Source organism: Callorhinus ursinus, unplaced genomic scaffold (genome assembly GCF_003265705.2).
Source record: "Callorhinus ursinus isolate GAN/ISIS: 27379988/994484 unplaced genomic scaffold, GSC_fseal_2.0 scaffold15, whole genome shotgun sequence".
Classification (NCBI taxonomy): Eukaryota; Metazoa; Chordata; class Mammalia; order Carnivora; family Otariidae; genus Callorhinus; species Callorhinus ursinus.
Genome location: NW_027397077.1, coordinates 22,320,333 through 22,334,635, shown reverse-complemented (window position 1 = coordinate 22,334,635; position 14,303 = coordinate 22,320,333). Strand labels below are relative to the sequence as shown.

Here is a 14,303-nt window from a genome sequence, read left to right as displayed (position 1 = left end):
ATCAGGAAAACACAATAGTGATAGCATCTATTTTAAAGGACAGTAAGAATCAGATGATGTGATGTGAGTACGATTCATGACACTCCCTAATTCAGTGTCAAAGCTCAAGAGTTGACAACTGTTGTAAAGCCCCAAAGTTGTGTTAATGGCTTTCCATATATTATCTCATTTAACCTTAATCTTGATGAAAACTGATAAAAAATTTTTAAAATAGCAATTGAAGGAATGTGTTCTGAAATTATTTTTGTAAGAAAAACTACATTGATATAGGCAATAAGCGTCTTAGTATTCCTTATGCTTTGTAAGTTTATATGTCTAAGTTTTCATGATAGTTGGAGGAAGTAAACTTTTCCCATTAATTATGCATTCTCATTGTGTCTGGTGAATTTAGCTCTAAATGAAATTGGTCTGAATCTTTTGATATTTACCCTTTCACCACACGAACTAGCCATTTTGCTCAGCTCAAGGTCACTGACCGCGGGGCCATGAAATGATGTCATTAAATTGCAAAAGTGATGAACTGTAGAACAGGCAGAAGTAGGTCAGGAGTAACTTTAGAAAATTTGTGGTTTCGGTGGCTTTTGGAGGTCAGAGGAATATAAGATGAAGAACTACAATGAAAAGATAAATATGTCTCAGGACTGGAACTATTTTAAATGAGACATATTTTTTTTTCTTTGTGCTTTTTTAGTGATACATCTGAACCTAGAAACCATAAAATTTGAATTGTTGCCAACAAAAAATCCAATAAAATTTATGATGAATTTTTCTTCAATGCAAATTTTCATTGGAGATCTGAATTAACCTAAAGCTCATTTATTAATGGCTAACAAATAAATTACATTTGTTGCTGACCTCTTTGGAGTTGTTCCATAACTAGATTTCCGTTAAATGGCAGAAGAGCTATTTAATAAGCCTGAACTTTGGAGCTCTCCTCTTGAATGGTAAGATCATTACAGGTACAAGAAAGGTACTGGATCCTCCATCATAGCATGCATACCATAAGATGTCTACTTCAAGGTGTCAAGATGGAACTCAACTCCATCTTACCAATCTATTTGAGAGAAATGTCTATTTTCAGGAGAAAGAGGTCTTGAGGTCCATCTCAATTATTAAAGCATCTTTTTCCCTTTAGAACTTTAGAAACTCCAACCTATGAATAGAGTACTCGAAGACCCTCCCCTCCTTACTTTTACAGATATGGAATAAGCTCAGAGAGGGAAAGTAATTTGTCCAAGGATACATAGCCTTTTTGTAGCTGAGCTATGTCAAGCAGTAAGGACTTCTGATTTTTGATTCAGTGCTCAGTATGGTTAACGAGATGATGGCAGAGAAAGTTTGCAGGACATTTCTAATGTGGTATTGGTCTTTAAAAAAATAGGGCCATACTGACTGTCATCAGTAGGTTTACTTCAATCCTACCTAATCACACCCCTTTGTGACCAATAGAGTGCCTCTATAAAGTGACTTGAGATATGTGTAGTTTAATATTAACTGGTCTATAGAATAACTGAGTATATACCTTGGTGTATTATATGGTTACAAGCAGCATAAACATGGCAACTTAGGCCCAAATTGAATTTGTTGAGGAATACAAGAGATCACACAGAATCTAAGCAACACTGAAGAACAAGGCTCAAAAGGGCACAAACCAGAGTAGCTTTAGGATCTGAAGATTCAGGTAACAGAATCAAATCAACAGCTTCTCCAAATGAGTATGCACTTTGTGTTGATGTGGAGGCGTGTGTGTGTGTGTGTGTGTGTGTGTGTGTCCTTACATTATTCTACTCAAAATTTGAATTCCCAAGAGGATAACTCAAGGGGCGTAACTCAGACCACTTGTTTGCCCCTATATATCAAAACAAGACTGTGCATCTTAGGGGAAGAGTAGATAAGATGCTTCAAAAGAAGTTCAGGGTGCTGTTACCAATGGAAGGATGAAAGGATACTGGGCAGCAAAAATCACCACCACCACCCTTGGCTTCCCTTGTGGTGGCCATACCATCCTTTTGGTGAGGACTCTCAAGGTTCAAACATTTTTGGTTCAAACATATCTTTTAAAAGATAGGACATGAGGAGAGGGACCCCATTCTGTGTGTCTTTTATTACCTTTCCCATCACCCTCTCCAACTGTGCAACAAGGACTTACTTGGCACTCATTATATGATTGGTTACTTGCAGTGGACTGAACCACTCATCAACCTTTTGAAGCAATTGTTGGCTCATAGTCTCAGGAATATTAGAACCAGGCAAGTTTCTTTATAGATAGTTTAAGTAAATCTCTGGAATCTGCAATACTATGCAAGTACAGCATTTAGTGTGCTAGCATCATCATTAACAATGCTGGGAGGAACTGAAAGCACATGGGCTACTCCCCTGTTTGTTGCAGCATTATTCACAGCCAAGATATGGAAACAACCTGAGTGTCTGTCAACAAATGAATGGAAAAAAGAAGATGTGAGATATAACTATAGATATGTAGATATAGGTAGAGAGATAAAGTTAATTCATATATTGGGACTCAAAAGGGAGGCCACCCTAGTGGCCCAGCCCACATCACAAATCTAAACCTAAGTTAGCTTGCACTTACGAGAAATGCCTCCCTGTCAGGGAAACTTAACACACACCAATCACAACCCGCCACCTCAGCTTTAGCTAGCTTACTTTACCCAAGAAAATGGAACTTGCTAACCCTACAAGGAAATTCCCAACCTCCTAGTCAAGCATGCCCTTTTTCCTGCTTGCCTTTTATAACGCTCTATAAAACTCAATCTTGCCCAGAATTCCTTAGGAATGTGCCACTGTTTGGGAGGCACTGTACTCCCCCAATCTGTGGCTTGTTTCCTCTTGAATAAAGGACATCAAACTCATTACTAAATTTGGTTTTGTCATTTGACAATATACAATGGAGCTGTGAGAAAGAAGAAAATCCTTTCATTTGTGACAACATAAATGGACTTTGAGTGAATCATGCTAAGTGAAATAAGGCAAGCAGAAGAAGCTAAATACTGTGTGATATCCCTTATATGTGGAATCTAAAAAAAAGCCCGACTCATGGAAACAGAGAGTAGAACAGTGGTTCGCAGTACTGGGGGGTGGGGAGGTGGGGGATGGCAGGGAAAATGGGAAGGTGTTGGTTAAGGAGCACAAACTTCCGGTTAGAAAATGTTGATGTTCTAGGGATCTAATGCACAGCATTGTGATTATAGATAACAATCACTGTATTATACTTGAAATTTGCTAATAGAATAGATCCCAGAAGCTCTCACCACAAAAAAAGAAATGCTGATAATGTGATGTGATAAAGATTTAGCTGCTACAGTGGTAATCATATTTTAATCTTTAAGTGTATCAAATCGACACGTTGTACACCTTAAATTTACATAATGTTATATGTGTATTATATCTCAATAAAACTGGAGTGGTAGGAAGCACATAGGCTAGAGCCAGATTACCCAAACTAGCTGTGTGACTTTAAGCAAGTATTTTAAACTCTAAACACCTTGGATTCCTCATTTGTTAAAATGAAGTTAAATAATCATTTATTTTATATTGTTTTGAGGAATAAACAATATATGAAGAATGCTTCAAGTACCTAGCCAATAGCAACCTCGTTGTCTTCCTCATCACCATCCTCACGCCCTGAGCCAACATTGACATTTTGGTGAAAATTGGTTGTTTTTCCAGCTTTTGTCGCCATTTTTGGAATGGTGGTACAGTTGCAACAGTCACAAGTCACAACTGGACACATTTTCCAACAATGGAACAATCAAGACCATGTTTAGGCTAACTGCATTTACAACTTGTGCTAAAAGGTTGCTTTTCCCCCACGTGCCTCATAAGTGCTTCCTCGAATTTGCCTTTGCAGTTTTTATTCTTTAAAAATAATGCATTTAGAAGCCGACTCAGATGAACTCAAGAAGGGTCTGCATTTCTTTTTTTCCAAGGGTTTGAACCTGCGCTTACAATGGCTCTACATTTAATCCCTGAATTGTCTTGTGATTATTCACTGCCCATTTATCAGTTTGCCCCCTTAAACAGTGACAAATGGTGGTTCCTTTTAAGTTTCAAAGAAGCCAGTTTAATCTAGGCCCTCTGTTGCTTTGTTAGGGAAATCAAATGCCCAGAATTGTTCTTCAGCTTTCCCTTGTTGCTCAGAGGTCATGGGAAAGTAGATGTGGGAACTCCAGTGTGATTCATCATTGCCTGATGAAACCGTGTGACATCTGGGCACAGCATCCTGACTGATGGCACTCACATTCTCTGTCTCTCTACGAAATGATCTGCTTGCGAGTAAATGCAGCAGTGACTGAACAAGAAAGGTAATGCATGGTCACACCTGGGGTTATAGCAGTTTCCACCTGGTGTAATAGAAGTGACAAATTGATGGGGATTTTCAACCACACTTTGTGTCTGCCTCAGTGAAGCACCTTCCCAAGACATTCTTCCTTCCTTCCTAAGTCTTTACATGCATTAGTAGTAAAAGCTAAAATAACTGCATAAGTTAAACCTTGTAATGTGTGTCAAAGAACAGCCTACATTAAAATAAGGTATATAAAATGGCCTTGTGAGTATCTATGTCCTGTAAATTGTTATGCTCAGGGCAGGTTTTGCATAGTGAATTTCATTACACAGTAAATGTTCTTATTCTCTCAAAATTGGTGTCTGACTAAAGTAAGTATCTTTATTAGTGGTCAGAGTGGTGACTTCTCTTCCATCTCTTTGGCTGGCTCAGAAGGGGGATCCTTCCTTGAGCCCCAGAGGAGAAGGGAACTTCTATCTTTGAGGCAAAAAGGTAGCTGGAAAATGTGTCCAGCTGTGACAAACAGAGCACCTTCATGCCCCCTGGGCACCTTTATTACACATGCTACCACGTAGTGAAATTTTTTCCTAGGATGTGTTTCCTTCATTCACTTGTAGGAGAGGAAAAGTAGTTTTCCCTTTTTCTCTTGGCTGAGAATCTCCTCCTCCAGTAATGGAAGACAGAGTAACAGGAGGAAAACAGAAGTTTAATAGCCTATATATCAGCTATATACATGGGAGAGATCCAGGTAAACTGAGTAACTCCCAGAAATGGTCCATACCACCAACTTCAATGCCATCTCCAGCTAAACACAAAAGAAAGATGTTGGTGGAGTGGGAAGCCAGTTATGAGAAATTACAAAGCACAGTAAACAAGGTTATAGTTCTTAACTAGATTTAAGTCCGTTGCCTTCTGCATTGATAAGAGTTGCTAGAGATGTAGTCATCATCTTCCTGCTCCAGCATGGAAGACAGTCTTACAAATGGAGAGTTCCCTTATAAATGTAAAAGTCTCTTACAAAAAAAGGCAACTTTTGCTTGATTTTCAGAGCCTCTCCTGTGCTTCCTTATAATCAGCCTAAAATAATCCTTATGTCAAAAATACATATTTTGCAGTGACAAGTTCTCCTCCCCTCACAGTCATTCAACCATTCAATTCTCAAGCTTTCACTTTCAACTTCTATGTGTCCTGGCTATACCAAACTCCTGGGAAATAGAATCAAGTAAGGTCCCTTATCCTGGGACTTCCGTGTGCCCAGAGACAGTGGATGAGACGGGCAAGTAAACTAATCATGACAACATGAAGAGGTTAGAGCCTCACTATTCCAAGTGCGGTCCCTGAGAACTTTTAGGAACACATAATCTCAGCCCTACCCCTGGGACCTACTAAGCGAGAGTCAACATTTTTACAGGACCCCCAGGTGATTCGAATGCACATAAAATGCTGTTCGAGGCATGTGCAATGTACTATGTAATGCCAGGGTACAAAAGGGCATGACATGAGGGCATGGGGCAGCAGAGCATTCGGAGCTCCTTGAGCCCCTTGCCTTGCCTTTCATACTCCCACAGCAACCCTGCTAGACAATTAGCATTGTGTCCCCAAGACACTTAACTTACAGTGACAGGTGTGAAGAGTGTGGGGGGGGCGGGGTTCGAGTAGGTAGATTTAAGTAGACTGTTGGCCACAACTCCAGGGAGTATGACTCTTACCCCCTTAGGTTCAATACCATGGCCCTGAGAAAGAATAAGCATTTTGCTCGCCTGTTCACCTATAATCTCTAGAGAGGAAAGGGGAAAACTTAGGTCAATGATCAAAGGCCTCTGAGTAGCAGGTGAAGCAAGGCTGATCTGATTATAGATACTTCTCTGATGAGTTTTCTGTTTTTCCCTTGTACTCTTAATACTTTGAGAACCTGATGAATACTATGTTTCCCAAATACGCACATAGGGAAGACTCATGAATTTGCACATGATTTAGAATGCTCACAGGTCCCTTTGAGCCCAGTCCACAACCCCTTAAGGTTCACATTCTCTCACTCAGCAGCAATGCTAGATAAAATTTTAACCACATTTCCTATAACATATTGAAAGATTTTACTCCATGCCAAGAATTATATTGAGTAATTTACATATATTATATTCCTTAATCTTTGCAACAGTACTATCTAGTAGGTTTTTATCACCATTTTACAGATGAGGAAACTAGAAGACTGGAGAGGTTATTAAATTGTTCAAGGTCATAATCTAGTAAGAGGCTAAAATGGAAACCAAATGCCGATCTGATTCCAGCACCCAGGCCCTTCACCACCATGCATGCTGTCTCCTCAGAATGAAATACTACCTTTAAAAATAAGGCAACACATGTATTTAATGCCACTAAATTGTACATTTAAAAATAGTTAAACTGGTAAATTTTATGTTATGGATATTTTACCACAGTAAAAATAAAACAGGGCAACCATCAAGAATATACACCTCGCCCAGAGTATGAGGTTTGGAAATGTTCAGTGTTTCCAAGTCCCTCTAAACTCTTTGATTCACCACCCCCTTTTTAAAAAAGTAATGAAATAACCAAACCAAAACTTAGGCAGCTCTGTCCCTGTTCACCACAGCTGGAAACCCTAACTGCATACCACTCACACCACAGACCTGTCACAAGTCACCAAGTACTGTTTTCAAGATGGACTTTCAGTCCATGGTTACCCTACAATATCCCACAGACTTGATATAGATATATAGATGTAGATATAGATGTTTATAATTTCAATCTGTGTGTCTTTTTTATTGAAGGATAGTTGGCACACAATGATTCAAGAAGTCTACGCATTATGCTATGCTCACCGCAAGCGTAGCTGGCCTCTGTCCCCAAACATTGTATTCCAGTGCCGTTGACTCTATTCTCTATCCTGAGGCTTTTGTTCCTATACGTTACTCATTCCATCACTTGGAAGCCTGTATCTCCCACTCCCCTTCATCCATTTTGCCCATCTCCCACCTCCCTCCCCTCTGGCAACCACCAGTTTGTTCTCTGTATTTATGGGTCTGCTTCTGCTTTTTGTTTGTTTATCCATTTGTTCTGTTTTTTAGATTCCACATATAAGTGAAATCATATGGTATTTGTCTTTCTCTGCCTGACTTATTTCACTTAGCGTAATACTCTCTAGGTCCATTCATGTTATCATAAATGTCAAACTCTCATCCTTTTGATTACTGAGTAATATTCCATTACACACACACACACACACACACACACACACACACACACACACCTACACCACATCTTTTTTATCTATTCATTTGTTGATGGAGACTTGGGTCGCTTCTATATTTTGGCTTTTTTTGGGGGGGGGAACTATGTCTCTTTATTTTCATGTGGACAATTCAAAGTCATCAGTCGCTTTTGTCTAGTTGTAAAAAAAAAAAAAGAAAAAAATTTTGGGTTTAAAGAAAAGCATCAGTAGGAGCCTGGTTAAAGGATTCGTATTTTTAGAAGGGAAATACAGTGCGGATACCTCTAGAGAGCATTTTTAAAGAAGTTTAGGGAGATTAAGTTTTAAAGCTAGCTTGGGGCCAAGGCTTATTTCCCAGGTTTAAAGTAATTTGGGTGGTGTCACAGTGTATAAGTATAGGGTGATAGGACAGTGGTCACTGCCCAGGGCGTTGGAACTGATCTTGCTGTCACACAATGCAGGTAACAGAGAGTGAGACAACAAAAAGTAATCAAGGTGCCAACCGACATTTTTGGATCGAGCATTCATCATGTAGGTCCAAAAGGTATAGGCATAAGCTGTGTTGGGGTAGAGGTGCCGGAAACTGTCAGCCAGTGGCACGGCCTGTAGTAATTCCCCAAAGCCTTGACGCTCTTGTGGAGTGAAGCCAGCATTCTTTTTGTTTCCCTTGGGGTTGCGAAGGTCGATTTCTTCATGAGCCACATTAAGGTCCCCACATAGCACAAGGGGCTTGCGGGAAGCCAAACCCTTCAGGAACTTGGGAAAGACTTCATCCCAGCGCTGCCGGTACTCCAAGTGTACCAGACCTCGGCCTGCATTAGGTACATAGGCTGTTACTAGCACAAACGTGTCAAATTCAGCCACGATCACTCAGCCTTCCTGATCATGTTCCTCCTCACCAATGCCATAGGAGACTTTGAGGGGGCACTGGCGGGACAGCAGGCCCACACCACTGTACCCTTCCTTGTCTGAAGGAGCTGACCAGTACTGATGGGATAGTCCAGGTAACTCTTGAAGTTCAGCTGGTAGTTTGTTCTCCGAACATTTGGTCTCTTGGAGGCAGAGGATATCTGGGGCTTCTTCTTTTATCCAATCTAAACCTTTCTTCTTAATCCAGGCCCGAAGCCCATCCACATTCCAGGAGCAGATCTTGAGGGTGGCCGATTTACCATTGGGCGAGGTTTTCTGATCTGGGGGGTCCTCATACAGGACTGGCCCCTCTCCTGCCTCTTTTTTGTTTTTCTTTGTTCCCACCTTACTCTTCTTGGCTTCTGGTTCAATCTTGGGTTCTTCCCTGTCTTCTGCCACAGCTCCCTTTTTCCCATGCTTCGGCATCACTGTAACGAACGCCCTCCTGAACCTGTACCAGGTCGCCCACCGAAGCAGTATTTTTATCGCGTTACCCGAGCACAAAGAGTATATTTTGGCTTTTTTAAGTATTGTTGCAATAAACATAGTGGTGCATGTGTATTTTCTGATTTAGTAGTTCCCCCGCCCTTTGGGGAAATCCCTAATAGGGGAATTACCAGATTATATGGTAGTTCTATTTTTAATTTTTGGAAGAATCTCCATACTGTTTTCCACAATGGCTGTACCAATTCACATTCTCACCAGCGGGGCATGGATGTTCTTTTTTCTCTACATCCTGGCCAATTGTTGTTATTTCCTCAGATTTGATATATTTATGCAGGCCCTGCAAGGTACAGAACTTCTTAAGAAATATCATTGTTACCTATTCTCTCCTTCAGTACCAATATGAAAAATCTTATCAAGTTCAACCACAATCAAGATCAGTCCTATCAAGTTCAACCACAATCAAGGTAATGAACATATTCATTACCCCTAAAGTTTCCTGTACCTCTTGACTTTTAAGTATCTTATTCCCAGTCCTGAAGGTACCTATAGTAATGGTTTTAGAACACAGATTCTGACTAGTTCAAATCTTACATATACTTCTCACTAGTTCTTTGAGCCAGATCAAGTTTTAGCCTTTATATAAATGAGATAATATAAGTAAACTTCTTTATAGAGTGTTCTATGCAGAGTAAGCACTTACTAAGTGTTGATGATTAAGGTAGTGATGATATTTATTATTTTTTTAAAAGATTTTATTTATTTGACAGAGACACAGCAAGAGAGGGAACACAAGCAGGGAGCAGTGGGAGAGGGAGAAGCAGGCTTCCCACCGAGCAGGGAGCCCAACGCTAGGCTCGATCCCAGGGCCCTGGGATCATGACCTTAGTCGAAGGCAGACGCTTAATGACTGAGCCACCCAGGCGCCCCAGGTAGTGATGATATTTAGATGTTACTCAGTCTGACGATTATCCTGAATCACTTTGGCATGGCATTTCATGCCATGCTGCCTTTGATAATCTATCCCCATGACCATGATTTCTGTATATAGTATAGTATATATGTAGTGTATTATTGACAGTCTAAGTACCTTTTCAGTGTTTGGTGGTATAATTGCAATACACCAAAATGCTCATATTTAAGGTGAATAACTTGATGAGTTTTGATATATGTATATACCCATGAAACTATCACCATAATCAAGATAACAAGCATATTCATTACCCCTAAAGTTTCCTTGTATCTCTTTGTCCTCCTTTCCTCCCTTCCCCTACCAGTAGTTCTGCCCAGACAACCATTGGCCTGCTTTCCAACAGAATAATCTTTTTTTAAAAGATTTATTTATTTATTTATTTATTTATTTATTTATTTGAGAAAGAGAGCGAGAGAGAACGTGAGCATGGGGCGGGGGGAGGGAGAGAGAGAGAGAGGGAGAATCCTCAAGCAGTCTCCCCACTGAGTATGGAGCCCCATGCAGGGCTTGATCCCAGGACCCTGAGATCATGACCTGGGCTGAAACCAAGAGTCTGCTGATTAACTGACTGAGCCATCCAGGTGACCCCCAACAAAATAATCTTGAGTCATATTGAAACATACTGGGGTTTCTTCTGCATTTTTTTCAAGTTTTTGTTTGAATTCCAGTTAATTAACTTCCATTGTAATATTAGTTTCCAGCATAGAATTTAGTGATTCATCACTTAGATAGACCACCCAGTGCTCATCACAACTAAGTGCCCTCCTTAATACCCATCACCCATTTCCCCATTTCCCCACCCACCTCTCCTCCAGCAACCCTCAGTCTGTTCTCTATAGTTAGAAGTCTGTTTTCTTGTTTGCCTCTCTTTTTCCCCCTTCGTTCATCTGTTTTGTTTCTTAAATTCCACATCTGAGTGAAATCATATGGTATTTGTCTTTCTCTAGCTGACTTAATAATAGTCTCCAGCTCCATCCACGTCATTCTCTTTGGGCATATCATTTTGCTTTCCCCTTGTGTTTAATTATATATTTAGCTTCCCTTAAAAGTGGGAGGGGTTTTTGATGGATAGGTGTTCAGCAACTGCATAATAACCTTTCAAGATAAATAAATCAAACATGCCAACCTCTCCTCACTTTGAACTCCTATGAGTTCTCCTGTCAAATTCAGTAGATTGTCCTGCCATTGTCTTGCTTGCTATGTTGATAATAGTTCTCGGTTTATTCAATAGATTTCTGTTGCAGTATTACATCCCAGTATTATCATTTTAGAAGACATTTAGACAACTGTCTGGTGTCCCAGTTTCAGGTAAAACTCAAATGATCATCCTACCTGAGGTATACCTTCTAGAAATGGATCTTTTAAGTTAATATGCAAAGGAACATAACTATGCCATAATTTATTCCTCTTCCTTGAGGTTTTCTTTTTTTTAACATGGATTGTAAGATCTGTCTCAATTTCTAAAACATTCAGTGTGGAAGGAAAGATTTGCATCTTAGAACCCAAGAAATGCGGTACCCATAAGCTGTCATTTGGTATTGTCATTTATTGCATTGTTTGATTATTTTCCTATTTAAGAAGAAGCTCTGTAAATTATATTATCTTTGGACCCCATGCAAGGCCTCACATAGTGCTCCAATACGTATGGACCCACAGAATTGCATAATGCCATAGCAAGAAAGGAAGTCAAACCTAATTTAGACTATTCTTCTCATGGCTCATGTAGAGAGGCACACAAAAGAGAAATATTTTGCCCAGATTCATGTAGTCTTTCCAGAATCAAGATTGATTCCAGGTCCCCTGACTCTCCGCCTGGTGTTCATTTCACTTGAATGTATCATTGACAGAGTGGAGTCTGGGAATGGACATTTTTAGATCTCTCCAGGTAATTCTTATGTGCACTAGAGTTGACTTGTGCACACAGTTCTCAGAATTTACACTCTTGATCTTTCCAGTTTCAAAAATTCAAGATATGGAAGCAGGCATATAAATATAATTGTTTATAATTTTGCTGAGCTGCTCGGTAGAATTATATTGTAGGCCACAAAAGTAGTATTTGTGCATGAGTCAATTACTTAGTGACTGAGGCTTATTGATCACCCTACATCCACATTGAAACTTCGCTTCCTTCCTTCACTTGTTTGTTCATTGCTTTAGTCATTGTTAAACTCCTCCTGGTAAAAACCAGGCACTGTTCTAGGATTTAGACACTGTTAGGGGGATTCAGTGCTGAATATGACTGGTGCGTTTTCTGATTTCTGGTGCAAAGGTGACAATAAAGTAAACAATAATGAATAAGACAGTGCTATAATTACAAACTTTAATAAAGACTGTGAAGAAAATAACGAGAGGTTGCATTTATGCTGAAACCTGAAGGTTGACCAGAAATCTTAGGGAAAGAACAATCCCTATTTCGTGATGTTATCTTAATATTTAATTTGGACACAAACCCAAGGTAATACCAATATTCAATCTTGACTTGTATCCCATGTTCTGAAAACTGAAATTCGCCTAGTGATTTTAGTGCAGATAATACAATCCTGATGCCTAAAAGACTCTGAATAAATATTTCACAGATGCCTTGGGGAGCAGCAAGTTATCTTTGACAGGGAATTGCTCTTGAGCTGAAACCCTGATTGTTTTTCTCTGTATCCCCATCTCTCCCTCAGTGCTGGCCCAGTCACTATGACTTCATCAACTCCCCTTCAGTGTCTGAAAGAGCTTCTAAGTGTCGGTCACCTCGACTGCAGGAAAGGCCACGGTGGCATTCCAGAATGGAAGCGTTTGAAAGATTTCAGTCCTTGTCCCTTGGGAAAGTTGAGAGGCTGCTCTAATATGCCCATGACTTCCACAGAGTTTGAGTTTCTTCCCAAGGAAGCTGTTTTCTTTCATTTCTGCCTCCTTCAAACATTTCACCTCCCATTTGTCATCCTTTTAACCCCTCCCTTTGCAGATTGTGTTAATCTTGTTCTCAAGTAAATATTTGGATAGATGTATTTAAATTACTTGTTTGATAGGGTATTGTAGTTCAAAATAATGCACTTTAGTCTTTACAATTTGAGGGAACACATATTCTTAAATTCCCGAGACATATGAATATCACAAATAAAATGTTTTTCAGCGTCCCATCTAACCATTAGTTTTGCTTTCACCCTAGGGCCTGGATCCAGCAGGCTGGATTCAAACCGTGGCTCTGCCATTTTACCTGCTGTGGGAACTTGAGCAAGTTACCAAACTTCTTTGTGCCTCACTTTCTACATCTGTACTTTCTACATCTGTAAAATGGGTATAATAGCATTAGGGTTGTTGTGAGAACACAGAAAAATGAAATGAGGTAGTGCATATAAAATGCTCAGATTAGTACATACATCAGTCGCTGTTATTTTTTTCTGGCCTTTTTACTAGCAGCGGGTACCTGATAAGACAGAATAAATTCTTCTGAGAAGTGAATCCCATTTGTTCATATGCACTACGGAAATTTTGCTTTCTTTCTATCAGTAACAGCCCTTAATTTTTAGAATCTTGAATTCTTTCTTTGTGAACTCCAATGAAAATAAATATTTGTTTAAAAGATTAGATTTTAGTTGTGCTGTATCAGTAGTAACTCATGTGCAAATCATTTCAGATCCTTTAGAAATGATTGTTCTTAGAATTGCTAAAAAATACTCCTGGATTATGAAGGAGAGGCAGCTCCTCTATGTGCATGTCATTGGTAAATTAGCAACAGCAGTGATAATAAATACTAACTCATAAGAATTTACTTTGTATACATTTTACTTTATTGTTTTTCCCCTTTATCATCTGACAATATATGAAAATTGTCTCTTAAGGATAATACTTAGAAATCACATGCAGTCTTTTCAATGATTATGTAATGTTCTGTCATCTAGAAAAACCAGCTCACCTAACCTATATACAGTGCATTACAGTAATTGATTTTCTTTTGAGGTTAAACCAGCCTTGCCTACCTGGGATAAACCCCAGTAGGTCATAATGTAGTATCCTTTTTGTGTGCTGCTGGATTCAATTAGCTAATATTATGTTAAGGATTTTAGGTCTATATTCATAAAGTGTATTTCTTTGTAATTGTTTTTCTTTGTAATGCCTTTTTCAGGTTTTGATTAACAGGGTTTGCTAGCCTCTTATGAGTTGAAGAGTATTTTCTCAACTGTTTTTCTAAAATACTTTGTGTATGATTGGTCCTATTTCTTTCTTAAATAGTTGATAAAAATTACTAATATAAGTGTCTGGACATGGGGTTTTCTGACAACATATTCAGTGTCTTTAAGTAGGAACAGAGATACTCAGATACTTTTTTTTTTAAGATTTTGTTTATTTATTTGACAGAGAGATAGCACAGGTAGGAAGAGCAGCAGGCAGAGGGAGAGGGAGAAGCAGGCTTTCTGCTGAGCGGGGAGCCTGCCGCGGGGCTCAATCCCAGGACC

The 14,303-nt window shown here is 39.4% G+C and overlaps 1 pseudogene; it reads right to left on the bottom strand.

Moving 5' to 3' along the window:
* Positions 1 to 7,747: 7,747 nt before the first annotated feature.
* LOC112833797 (DNA repair nuclease/redox regulator APEX1 pseudogene) lies at positions 7,748 to 8,944 on the bottom strand (annotated as a pseudogene).
* Between the last annotated feature and the right edge of the window lie 5,359 nt (positions 8,945 to 14,303).